The sequence below is a fragment of the Silene latifolia genome, chromosome 8 (genome assembly GCF_048544455.1).
Source record: "Silene latifolia isolate original U9 population chromosome 8, ASM4854445v1, whole genome shotgun sequence".
Lineage (NCBI taxonomy): Eukaryota > Viridiplantae > Streptophyta > Magnoliopsida > Caryophyllales > Caryophyllaceae > Silene > Silene latifolia.
This window is the reverse complement of record NC_133533.1, coordinates 73,611,606-73,626,123: the sequence shown is the minus strand read 5'-3', so window position 1 is coordinate 73,626,123 and position 14,518 is coordinate 73,611,606.

Sequence of the window (14,518 nt, the reverse complement as noted above, 5' to 3'; positions counted from 1 at the left end):
AACGATTATCGAAAAATGGAGACGGTTTTGACCGGACTCGAATGTACTCTAATTACTGCCAAAACGACCGTATCAGGGCGTAGATGACAACTAAGAGGTTGACATTAATATTTGAGCAAACACTTGACGATAATCTTACGAATTATCACAAATCGTTCCGCGAATCAAACATGTGGCCCAATCATCACCGAGTGGTTTGCGGGAGGTGCAGAAATGAGGTGTCTACAGAGCCCCCACTTTGACTGAGGCTTGGACAAGGCGAAAGTCAAAGTATAGCCATCAGGTCAATCAAAGATTACAACCTGACGACTATGGCGACGCGAGGCGGCTCAAGGGGTCTAAACCAAGGACCCGTCGTCGGGAACATTTTAGAGTCATCGACTATCGGGAGGGTCGTTTAAAGTCCATTAGACTACGTAAGGAGGCTCGCCAGCCATAAGAAGAGACCATACCCGAGACTTAATCGAACTTCGCGGGGAAACAAGAAATATTGAAAGCGGCAGGACGTCGGTAGAAACTGGCCGGGGAATCCGCTGCGTCGGTCTCAAGCGAACTCTGGCAAAACTTGAGGTTGAATCTGCTTGCGTCGGTCTCAAACAAACTCTTGCTGGGGAATATCGTGACGACTAGGAACATCTTGATCGTCATGGGAGAAATCTTGAGTGAGCAAGATCTTGCAAAATACTCTGCTACCGGATATAATGATTTTGAGCAATATCAAAAATCTTCATTATACTGGATAAAATGATGCGGGCCGGAACGAAAGAAAATCATCGAAACGGACCAAAAGAATATAATAGCGTTGAAGAAGAGGCGCACCAAAGATGGGCCCACAAATAACGAACTCATAACGAATTTTTGAAAATTCGTATGGAGGGAACACAAGGAAGAGGCGCAGCGCCTGCTGCGTCCTTTCCCCAAATTGGCTATTTCCGCGTAAAAACGCGAAATCAGAAGGATTATACTTCATTATTTCGAAACTCAATTCTTTCAATTTCTCTCTCAAATCTTCACCATTTCCGTCGAGGTTTGATTCAAAAGCTTGCTTTAAACATGACTAATCGAGGTATGTGTCTTAATCTTGCATTAATCATCTATATTTGTTGAATTTTGAGCCGCGAAAACTAGGGTTTTCGACCCTTTTGATCGAAAATTTGGGGCTTTTCCCCCAAATGGATTTGCTTTGCCAAATTGATGTTAGAAACGGATAGTAGGCAATGTTAGGAACATAACCATGTATTTGCTTTGAATTTTCATCGAGTTTTGAGCCCTTGAGCGAATTTTGAGACAGTTTTACAGCTGAACCGTAAATTGCTTCGAAAATAGCCTTAGGATTGCCCCTGGCGATGAAATTTGATATTTGGGATCCTTGGATGATGGGTAAACTTTCTACCATCTCGGAATTTTGGTTTGTGACAACTTTTTCAGGGCACCTTTCTAGGACATAATCGCCGTTATAACGAAATGCTGCCGAATTTTCGACTTGAACTCGCAACTAGGTTTTGACTTGGACTTGACTTGACCCAATTTATCACATGAGTTATTGGGTTGGTGGGAATATGGCCAAGGATGGCATGGAAAGGGCAGTTTTCAGGGCTCTGAGGGCTCGAAAACTCCTTAACAAAGGCTTGTCGTCATGTGACGCGGCCTAAATTTACTTTAATGTTGCAGGTGATGAGGCTTCTACTTCTGGGAGGACTCCCATGGAGATAGACGTTGTTACGGTTGAGGAGGCTTTAGAGCAGGCCTTCACCGCTGCGGTGATGGCCACTGGAGACGAGGCTCACGAGGAGGAGGCCGTCGAGGAGGAGGAGGAGGCCCCGAGACGGGCCAACGTCAGGCGAGGAGGTCGTCAGCTGAGGGGAGCTCTGTGCGTGGCCGAGACACAGGAGAGTAGGCACCTCGTGTGGGCTGCAGAGGGTCACCTGTCCTACAGGACGGTGAAGAGCTTGGTAAATAAGAATTCACTACTCATTACCTATTCTCTTTCATTCTTTTTGTCCAAACTTCTTGCAAATTTCATCCAAAACTAAAGATAGCTTTGTTTCAAATCATAATAGGAGGCCGGAACATCGGGTCATTCTCGGGTTACACGACAACGATGGAGCACTACGAGCGGCTGTCGGCGGAGGAGTGGGCCATGATCGAGCGTGGAGCGTTCGGTCCTCGGTTCGGTCCGGAGGGATATCGTGAAGAGGAAGTTGCGGGCCAACCTTAGCCTGGTCCGTGCCTTCTTGGATCGATTACTGCGGGATACGACTTCCACGTTTCACCCGCCTTTCGGTGAGGTGGGAGTTACTACGGAGGACTACGGCATGATTTCTCGTCCAGCCGTGTGGGGCCGAGGAGATGGTGTGGCCGGAGACTGCTATGAGGGCGGATTCGGCCGAGGCGAGGAGATTGATCGGTGGAACCATCGCCGAAGGTGTTGCGATCTTGGGTTTGGTACCCGCACCTACGTTCGAGACTACTTTGCGGGGAAGACCCCGTGGCCCGGTGACGATCAATGGGAGGGAGATTGCTCCTCCTCCTTGTACAAATGAGCGGAGGGCTCGTGCTGTGGCTTTGGTGGTTCTTGTCTTCGATTTACCTCGGAGACAAGGGCGAGAGGCTATCGACGAAGCTTCTTCCCTTTCTTTCGACTGAGTTCCCTAGGGCCGGACCGGTCATCTTTGCTCGTTTTGCGGTCCTCATCCGCTTCATGAGGGCCATGGTTCGTCCGGAGTTGATGGAGAAGGGGACTTCTCCTGGCGCCGTCGGACACGGACTACTTGTTGGAGGTATGAACCTTCCTTTAGACCAAAGTAAATTCCTTTCTTTATTGAATCACGAAAGATCGTCATTGATTATTCTTTTTACGAGCATGGGTGTACTCTTACTTCCCGAGTCTCGCGCCGAAGAGGACGGAGCGGCTGGAGAAGGCCGATCCGTGGTGAGGGATTGGGTGATGTCTTGGACGAAGAGCAAGCGCTCTTCTCACAATGTCTACCGGCGGGATGTGAACGCCCTTCACCGAAGCGTGTGAGTATCCCACTCGTATTTATATTTCTTGTCCTTTGCTTCCGCTTGATCATAGGAATGATCTTTGCTTTATCTTGTCGCAGTGGGTGCCCAGACCTTGGGCGGAGTACGCTGGAGCGCCTCCTTTTGTCGCTGAGGTCCTTCGACCTAGGAGCCCGAGTCGGCTGCTTTGTTGTGGACGTCGATGGGTCCCGTGTGGTATCCGGGCGAGCGTTTGGCTCGTCGGTGCTCTCGGGCGCGTTGACGGTTCCGTTGATCCTCCGAGGACGATGTTCGAGGAGCCTTCGAGGCCGAGAGGGAGGCGGACTTGGGCGGTGCCGTGGCGACGACCTTCTTCTCGCGGCGAGGACTACTCGGCGTTCCTTTACGGGAGGTTGGCGTCGGCCGTAGTGGTGAGTATCCTTTACTTTTCTTGATTTGATTTCGGGAATTATGATGAAAGATCATCGATTAATGAGAGCTATTGGTCTTTGCAGGAGGTTGAGGCGGCGGGCATCGAGCCCCCAGTGTACCCCGAGACCCTTGAGTACACTGACGCGACTGGGAGGACGACGATCTCCGAGTTGCGTGACTTTGACGTAGCTGTGACGGATCTTTGGCCTGGCCTAGACGATCGACAAAGATCGATTCGGAGGGTGAGCCTCCAGCTTATATACCTTTCGTGTAAGAACACATTTGATTGAACTTGTTCACTTTACTGAGAATTTCTTTTGAAATGCAGGTCGCGCCATCTCGGTTCGTGGCACTATGGAGGGTGGCCAACCGGCTACGAGCTACCGCCATCGAGGCACTCGTCGGTGGTCGAGGTCGTCAGGTATGAACCTCATTTGATTTCTTTTGATTTTTGATTTTTAGCTTTGTTTGAGTTGATTGACATGAGCCAATTTCTTGTTGTCTACAGGCTGGTCGTGAGCTGGAGCGAGAGTTGACCCAGTCTCGGGAGGAGACAACTCGTCTGTCGAGGGAGCTCGAGTTTCGGGACGCCGAGATTGCTGCTCTTACGGCGAGGGTTGCTGAGTTGGAGGGTGTCCAGCAGTAGTTCTGCGTAGTTTCGTAGACTTGTACATTTGATTTTGAATGTTTTTGGACTTGTTTGGGGCGCAAGCCCCCAGTTTGCTTGGACTTTGGACTTGGTTTGGGGCGCAAGCCCCCAGTTTGCTTGTACATTTGTATATATGATGGCCTGAGTGCCTTTGCTGCTGGGTTGTGTTGCTTGTACATGCAGGTTAGTTCTTGAACAGGTTTGGTAGACAACGGTTTACGCCGTCATGCTGCCGAAATTTACACGGAAATCACACCAAAACATACATTTTATACACATATGGTCTTAATTAGCGCAGAAATGATACTCAAAAGGATACAAAAATGAAAAAAAAAAAAAAATTGCCGAAAATGACCGGACGGTAGGGAGGGTTACCCCCTAAAAAAAGAAAAAAGAGAGATCTGTAAGTGTAGAAATGAAAATGTTGAAATTTGTTAAAAAAATGAAAACAAAAGAAAATTATTTCCTGAAAATGAAATTTACTTCCTAAAAAAAAAAAAAAAAATGAAATTTATTTCCTAAGAATAAATAAATGAATTAAAATAATAATAAAAAGAAGAATAAAGTGTGATGAAAATGGCGAAGGTGTCGACGTCGCCTCGAAATGCGTGCCCGCGAAAATAGGAAACTTGAAACATGGTAAATTGCTCGTATTTACCAAAATAAAATCCCGTAGGAATAGGAAATTATTCGTTATAGAATTAGGAAAGATCCAAACGCGGAAATCGCAGAAAAGTGAGCACAGGGAAGAGGCGCGGCATGAGTGCGTCCCTTTGAATAGGCGCGGCCCCGCGCCTTTGTTCCCAAGCCGGTCTTTTTCTCAAGCGGATTTTTGGAAACGGCAATTAGTATAAATAGAAGCGTCGACGAAGCTTTAAATTATATAATTCTTCCGTCTCTTCTCCGTTAATCCACATAAAAACTCCCAAAATAAATTTTTAAGAGAAAATTGTCATCATGAACACTTTGGAGATCCGCTTGAAGGAATGGACTAATGAATTCTCGAATATTGAGAAGCACGACATGGGTGCTCATAACCTTGGGTCTCTATTGAGTTTGAAACTCATTAAGGTTGTAAAACCGTTCTTGGATGCTTGTCTTGACTACTGGGACCCAAATTGTCATGTTTTCGCGTTCCCAGGTGGTGATATTTGTCCTTTTCCGGAAGAAATTGCTGCTATTGGTGGGTGGGACCCCGAGCATTTACCCGCCATTCCTTCCACTTCACAAGGGTATAAGAGCAAATTCGAGACCTCGCTCGGATTGACTAGACTCGAGGTGGATCGCTTGGTTACCCCGAAAGGCGTGAGAATCTTTGGACTTTGTAGACCGATTCATTAACGGGGCCGACCCCACCGTCTCTTATGTTGCTAGGAGGAGAGCATTTGGCTTTTGTTTCTTTGCATGTGTATGTCTTCCATGGACACGTTGATGAAGATTTGCGAGGTGATCCCGTCTTTTGGGTCTTATCGAGCAAATGGAGTCGCGCAGAGCCCGACTTGTTTATGCTTAGGGGAGATTATCTTGGGTTTGGACAATAGGAAATCCAACCGCGATCTGCCATTTTTGGGGAGTCCCGTTATCTTACAGGTAAAAGACACCCTTTTTTTTTTTTTTTTTTTTTTTTTTTTTTTTTTTTTTTTTTTTTTTTTTTTTTTTTTTTTTTTTTTTTTTTTTCGTTTTTTTTTTTTTGATGTCTAATACCGCTTTTGGTAGGTTTGGCTTATGGAACGGCTCCGATTGCCGAGCCCCGGTTCATGCACTTTCCTATCATTCCCGTATGATTGCGATGAGGACGCGGTTGTACATGGTGGACTTCACTCGGTCCGCGACTATTGGAAGAACAAGTCAAGAATAATGATGGCCCGTTGATTAGGTGGGTTGTACCATGGTGGCACCTCAAATCATCGGAGTGTCTTCTTTGGATCCCACTAGGTCCGTGCACATTCCGGATTGGAGTTCGGGGTATGCATCTTTCCTAAAGATTGATGAGGCAAGTCGGGCCGGCGGACTATCCCGAGGCTTGATACCGTTCCGCAGATCGCCGTAGCGCTTACCACCGAGAGTCGAAGAGAGTGGGCCATCAAATGGGCCCAAAGGAACATGTGGTTCTTGAGCTTCTCCGCCAATGCTTTGTGGGTGTCGGATTCCTATCTGAGGTGGAGAAAGGCTGCAACTTCGGAAGAACGCGAAAGACTAAGGAAACGCGAGCCTCTTGACTACAAGGTGCGCGAGGGAGAGAAAGAGAAGGAGAAGCATCTGACAGAAGGAGAAGAAGAAGCTGGATTTCAGGTCATTCATCCTTCGAAGAAATCAAAGACTACTCCTGTTGCGGAAATGGTGGTTGGCAAGAATGGAAGAGTCAGGCCTCGAGAAAGACCGTTGGTGATTAGGTCTGAAGTGGTGCAAGAGCGTCCGGCTCGAGGTCGTGACAAGAAATATGACAAGAATGACAAGGGCAAGGGGAAGATGGAGGAATAGCCCGAGTCCTTATTTATTATTTGATTATTATTATTATTGTTGTAATAAAAAGGAGGGATTTTTAGAATCCTAGCCTATTCTATTTTTATTATGTAGCGTACTATTATTATTAGAAAGCGAATGGAATAAAAAGGTTAAATGGTTATGAAACCGCTGTGATTTTGTTTTATTATTCTTGTCGAATTTCAAATGCAATGCAAATGTCCTTCTATTTACATTTTAGGTATAACGGGTTGAATCCCGTGAAGGATTGCCTACGTATTCACTTAAAAAGCGAAATCAAACCCTTGCGCGTAGTTCGAGTAAATGTAAAAGAATAATTGTTCGAAGCAAGAGCTTGTAATGAACATAGAAAATAAGCATGAGCTTTTGCTTGTTCTCAAGGTGCGAATTTAGTTTATTTGATGATATGAGGATGACAATCTTGTCAAAATGCAAGAGCATAGTGACACTTAGCTTATTTCAGCTCGGCCAGGGGCCGTTTATTTAGTGCCACAAGAGCGACACATGGGTTTACGCGAGGCGCGTTTTTGTCCTATTCTAGGCATAGTATCATTTCAGTTGGTCAAGGTTTGTGGGGTTTGAAAACTCATTCCCATCTAGGTCTGTGATTCTAACCGCACCCCCTGGGAGTATGGATTTGACTAGGTATGGTCCGGCCCAATTAGGTTTGAATTTTCCCCTTGGGTCGACAGGTAAAAGAGCTCTAACCGATTTGAGTACTAAGTCTCCTTCTTTGATGTTTCTTGGCCTAACTGTTTTGTTGAAAGCTCGTTTGATACGTGCTTGATAGGTTTGGACGTTATGTAAGGCGCGTAGCCTACGTTCATCCAGGAGGATGAGTTCTTCATATCTATCCCTCTTCCAATCGGCTTCAGGGATTTGGCTTTCGAGTAGAATACGCAAGGATGGTATTTCTAGCTCGACTGGTTGTACGGCCTCCATGCCGTAGGTCAAATAGAAAGGAGTATCCCCAGTGGGCGTTCTAACAGATGTGCGGTACCCCCACAAAGCAAAGGTTATCTTGCTTGGCCAATCTCTATAGTTGTCAGTCATTTTCTTGAGGATTGTGACAACGTTCTTGTTTGCCGCCTCTACCGCGCCGTTAGTCCGTGGTCCAGTAGGGCGAAGAGTGGTGATGCTTAATCTTATATTTGGCTAGCAATTGCTCGGTTTCGTCTTGGAAGTGTGACCCATTATCGCTGATGATCTCATGTGGGCAACCATATCGACAGATGATGTTGTTTTGTATGAATTTTGCCACATTTTTAGCCGTAAGAGCAGCGTAGAATCCGCTTCTACCCACTTGGTGAAGTAGTCAATTGCTACTAGAATGAAACAATGACCTCCCCTGTTCCTACTGGGGTTATCTTTCCGATTATGTCAATTCCCCATGCAGAAAATGGCCAAGGAGATGTCATCGTGTATAGCAACGAAGGAGGGACATGTTGTACATTCCCGAAGATTTGGCAATTGTGGCAATGTCTCACGTATTTGATGCAATCAGATTCCATTGTGGTCCAATAATATCCCAAGCGTGTGATTTTCTTTGCCATCATAGGCCCACTCATGTGAGGACCGCATTCTCCGTCGTGGACTTCTTCCATCACCTTTCGTGCCTGTGAATGATCAAGGCAACGTAGGACTACACCAAGAGGTGTTCTTTTGTATAATTCTCCTTGCATCAGAATGTATTGGGAAGCTAATAGGCGTATAGCACGTTGTCCCCTTTTGTCCATATCCGGTGGATAGGTACCATTAAGCTTGAAATCTAGGATTGCTTGGAACCAGGGTTCCTGCGCGATTTCCTCTTCATCGGTGATTTGATGGACATAAGCCGACTCTGACCGTCGTTCGATACACAAAGGCATTTCCACCATGTGATCTGGCATATTTATCAAAGATGCAAGTTTCGCAAGAGCGTCTGCAAATTGATTTTCCTCTCGAGGTAGGTGTAAGTAGGTTACGTGATCAAAGAATTGAGCCACTTGGTCTATCCTGGCCTGATAGGGTGCGAGGCTTTCGCTTCGGATCTTCCAGGATCCTGTAACTTGGTTGATGATCAGTGATGAATCCCCATGTACTCGGAGGTTTTTGATACCTAAGCTTACTGCCGCTTGTAGTCCAATGAGACAGGCTTCATACTCTGCAGCGTTGTTTGTCACCTCGAAGTCGAGTTTGACAGCAATTGGTGTATGCTCACCTTCAAGAGAAATGAGCAACACTCCTATTCCGAATCCTCTTAAATTTGATGCTCCATCAAAGTATAGATCCCAAAAGTCTACGTCTGTTTGAAGTATATCCTCGTCGGGAAACGACCAAGTATCTATGGTTTGTGCGTCGTTGATAGGATTTTCTGCGAATAATTCGGCGACGGCGCGACCTTTTATGACTTTTAGTGGCACATATTTGAGGTCGAATTCTGAGAGCATCAGAGTCCATCTTGCCAGACGTCCGTTGAGGACGGGTTTCTAGAAGAGGTATTTGACTGGATCCATTTTGGAGTATATTTTGACGGAGTAGCTAAGCATCACTAATGGAAAAAACCCCTATTGCGTCAGTTGTGGATGGCCTTTTGCGTCGGTTTTCGACTGACGTATATCGAGGGGTCGTATTTGATATGCGTCAGTTGTGGAACTGACGCAAAAAGTTCAACATTTGCGTCAGTTGTGCTTTGAAAACCGACGCAAAAAATTACCATTTGCGTCAGTTATGTTTCAAAAATCGACGCAATAAATATGTACAACTGACGCAAATAGTTCAACATTTGCGTCAGTTTTTTATAGAACCGATGTATTTGCTTTATTTTTTTGCGTCATTTGTTATAATAACTGATGCAATTGATATTTTGTTCTAGGGCCAATTCATTTTTCTCATTTGCATTATTTCTTTCAAAAACCGACGTAATTTACTAAAGCTTTATATATATATATATATATATATATATATATATATATATATATATATATATATATATATATATATATATATATATATATATATATTTTTGTTTGCCGAATTTACATAAAATCACAATCCAATTACCCAAAGTAAATTGTTCACAGCTCAATGAATACCAATGTTATTCAAATTAAAATCCAGTACATCATATACATTTCTTCAAATCCAATCGCTAGTAGTAAACTAGCTACTTTACGAAACAATAATCATGTTATTCAAATTAAAACCGGTCTTATTCAAGAGCTTTTGGTAGTAGTGTTATTTAGCAGGGCTGCGGCTTACATTTGCTCGATGCATCCTCATCAAGATACACACGCTAGACCTGGTGCTATAGGGGCTTAGGTGCGCCATCCGCAAAACCACCACCCGAGCACTCGAGTGATCATAACAAAGTTAACCGACATCCGCCGACTTCTAGAGCGGATGCACTCACGTAAGACCCATTTTCGGCTTTACATAATAAGTCCGTCTGAGTTTGGATAAATATGACAACATGAGCCTGGTGTCAATACCCACTTGGCATTATAGCCCTCGACTTGTTCATAAGCACACCAATACCCACTTGGCATTATAGCCCTCGACTTGTTCATAAGCGAGGATTATCTTTGTGTCGGTGCCACCGTCTTTTCATATGAGGAACGGGTAGGGACTAGCCATGCATACCTGGTTCACCATCATCTTTTATTTAATGCGCTTGTCAGTATAGGCCTTATAATCAAACGGCCTTATAATCAAACGGTTCTGCTAATGATTTTGCCTGCAATAACCACCAAACACAAGACCAAATAATCCCCTTGTTAGTATTGGATCAAAGAATGAGAATAATAGAAGCTTAGAAGGGGTAATGTCATTGCATACATGATAAATATCCAAGAGTATGCACTGGCTATTTATTTTTAAAATGACAAAAGTAAACTAACCACATACGAGGGTCGAGTGCACAGGCAACAACAATGACTATATCTTACCTTTTTGTATAACAAGATTTAATCTCCGTTCTTCTCTGGTCAAGAACTTGTAGTCATCATATATAGTTGTTTGGCCAGTCTCTTCCAGCTCTTCCTGAAAATATAACCCATTTGTACAAATAGATTAGATATATAAGTAACAGTTAACACTCGCCACCCAAACGCATAATTTCAAGAACAAAAAGGATTACTAAGTACTATCAGATGAACAGGTAGAAATATTGAGTTGAAGTTACATATTAAATGCCAAGACGCCCAATATTTACCGTCATGTTTTCCAAATATGAACACCATTTGGGGCGGCCCAAGAGAAGGTATAAAGTATGATGGTATCTGGCGAGTCTAGAGCCGCCTTCTCTAGAACTATATGGAATTGTCATTAGCAGGTTCACAAAATTCACCACTATTCGACTATCAAAACAAGCTGACAAAGAGGAGGGATCCATAATATGTTGAATTACATGACACAGACAACCAAATTATTCAACAACTGATCAAATATTGATGTCGGTAGCCGACATTGAGCCCTGGCTTGACCAACTATTATCATTTCCCACTCCATAAAATGTAGATGCATCTCTTTATACAAGTAAATTGCCTAGTACTCGACAAGACATCTAGGACCAGCCAACAGTTAACACATCAAATGAGAAACACAGACTTACCGAAAATGGCACTTAGCAAGGTTGAGTATAAAATATATGATCAACATTCAAAGAAAGCATATAAATATAAAAGAAAGAAATAAGAAACTGAAAATATAAGCCTATTTACATAGTTCACAAATAAAAATAAGGTCACACAAATTTTGATGAGCGTAGACACACTTGATCCGATATAGTTCCACGTATTTAATAATCGTGGATGTCTTGTTGGAGTAATGATGTACATATGTTAAATTAGCAAATATAAGCCTATTTACATAGCTCACAAATATATGCCTTCTTGATACTTCATCCATTTTCCATTTCAAAATGCTAGTAGTTTATTCATTGTTTTCCTCATATTTTGAACAAACGTACGAAAATCAAATCAACGGGTGGGGAAGTAGAATATCCGGCATAAAAATTACTCCACAATTGGCGTTCATCATAAGCTAACATACAAGATTCAATGATCGACAACTACACCAAATTCTAAACCGATATCATTTGTGGGTGCATATTTGTAAAGAGTCAAGTTTATGTTCAAATTTCGTGGACAAACACCATTAATCGTGTAATTATACTTTTGAAACAACGATTCTGATGATCTCAAGTTGAATTCATATTGAGAAGGTAGTAAATGTCTGATGACATTAAAATTTCAGGAAGAGAAGAATCTCCGCAATCAATCTGAAAATCGGGATAACCACAATATGAAGGACGGTTTTGTCCATCATAGAAAGGGTAGCTTAGGTTAAGGTTATTGTGGCCACACCGAAATGGATTTTTACATTCCTCGCACCGGTCATTACCAGGCTTCGACAAAGTAATGGAGTATTAACATATAAAAACTCCTTATTCAAACAAAATCAACACCGAATGATTACGGGGTTTACATAATTTGATTAGAAATTACGAGGAAGAGTAATTACCTTTGCTGTCTCAAAAATCGTAAGAAAGCGCAATAATCACTCGAAATCTCCATTCCAATTTCCTTCGCTGCTCGATTCGCCGATAAAATCATAAGAAGCCTCAAAATAGATAGACATAATTATATCTGTATTGTACCACAATTACTGCTTATGGTGGCGATTATTTAAAACCTTAGAAACGATAATAGCGATAAAAAAGCATGCTCAAAATGAAAAGACATTCGAAAACGATAATAGCGAAAGGTGCTCAAAATGAAAAGACATGTAGATCATTAAGTATGAGGAAGGCGCGAAGGAAGAAGTCAAGAGTAGAGAGCTCCGTGTAGGATGGGTTTTTCGACGGAATGGCGAATAATTGTTACAGATTGTGAAGTGAGAAATTGAAGAAGATGAGTCCGGAGATGCTTTGCATTTCTTTAACATCTTTAGATGAAGACAAGATTCGGTCCGAATTTCAAGTGTCGACTCCTCCAATCTGTCGCAAATCCAAATGAAAATTACAAACATTATTATGCATTAAATTAAAAGCCAGGAACATCGAACGAAACCCGTTGGATTTGAGACGGGAGGAGAAAAGAGCGAGGGTATCCGCCATTGTTTGTATTTAAATCGCAGATATTACGAGGGAAATTGCAAATTGGGGATATGCTTCCTTCTCAACTCTAACAAAGGCACCGACGATCACCGTTAATTTGAATAACCAATTGGGCTTTATACTGCCAAAAGCCTCTTCTCTCGACTCTCGATATCCTAACAAAATGAAGGGTTTAAAGAAACGATTTGTGAGAGATTGATTAATGGAGGCTGAAAATGAGAGATTTAAAACTCAATCGTACTATCAAAAAAATATCCATTGAACAACCATATGATGATAAAACCCTAGATATTAAATACCAATATGAATCAAAATCTGAAAAAAGAAAAATCACATGTAAAACGAACCTGTGGTGGCAATCGAGCGTCGAGTGGTTGCGAGGCAAGGAAAGGGGGATCGATGAATCGGAAGTCTCAAGCTAGGAGAAACTGCCGAAGGGATATGGGAATAAGTTACTCGAGAAGTAGCAAAGAGGCAGGCAGCGTGGTGGCGGTGGTGCGAGAGGAGCGATGAGGGGACAAAGGTGGTGGTGGGACAATCGAGAAGTAGCAGAAATAGGATTTGGTGATTGGTAGGAGCATTTGATGATAGAGATTAGAGGCTGCTAGTTTTGAGAGCGAGACTGTATCAGTATGAGGGTTAAGAGTGGTTTTTTCTTTTAATTAAATATCAGTTGCATCGGTTTCAATTAAAAATGATGCAAAAACATATTATCAAATACATCGGTTAAAGAAAACAACTGATGTATTTTATCAAATACGTCAGTTTTGCACCATAACCGACGCAATTATTACGTCAGTTTATTTATAGAACTGACGCAAATAGCTTAACTAAAGGCAAAAAATGCATTCCCGCCAAAAATAAGTACCTTTTACGTCGTGTTTTATAGAACCGACGTAATTCAAGTGACGCAATAGGGCTTTTTTCTACTAGTGCATGTAGTGACGTAGCTTCTTCGTTGCCCACACAAGAGCGAGGCATGTCTTTTCGAGTTGCGAGTATTTGCACTCATATTCCAAGAACTTCTTACTTAGATAGTAAAGAGCTCTTTCTTCACTTCCTACGGTTTGAGCTAGCATAGCACCCATGGCAGTTTCAGTTACTGTGAGATATAAACCAAGAGGTTGATCTCGTTGTGGTGGCATGAGCACTGGTGGTTTAGCCAATATCTCCTTGATTCGGTCAAACGCCTTTTGACAATCATCATCCCACATGGTGTGGTCTGTTTTCTTGAGTTTCTTGAAGATAGGCTCGCAAATCATGGTAAGTTTTGATATCAATCGACTTATATATTGTACCTTTCCCAGGAATCCTCTGACTTCTTTTTCTGTTTGAGGTTGTGGCATTTCGATCAGAGCTTTGATTTTTGAGGGGTCTATTTCTATACCGCGTTGGCTAACGACATATCCCAGGAGTTTGCCAGATGTTACCCCAAATGTGCATTTCTGAGGATTGAGTCTCATGTTGTACTTTCGTAGCCTCGCGAAGAACTTGCGAAGGTTCGCAATATGTCCCTCTCTTTCCTTGGATTTGACGATCATGTCATCTACATATACCTCAACTTCTTTGTGCATCATGTCATGTAGGAGTGTAGTTGCGGTGCGTTGGTATGTAGCTCCGGCGTTAATCAATCCGAATGGCATTACTGTATAGCAATATGTTCCCCATTGGGTGACGAATGCGGTCTTGTGCATATCTTCCATGGCCATCTTGATTTGGTTATAACCCGCATATCCATCCATGAAGGATAGTAATCGTGGTCCGCAAAGATTGTCCACCAATATGTCAATGTGAGGTAGAGGGAAGTCATCTTTCGGACTTGCTTTGTTCAAGTCCCTGAAGTCAACACAAACACGGATTCTCCCATCCTTTTT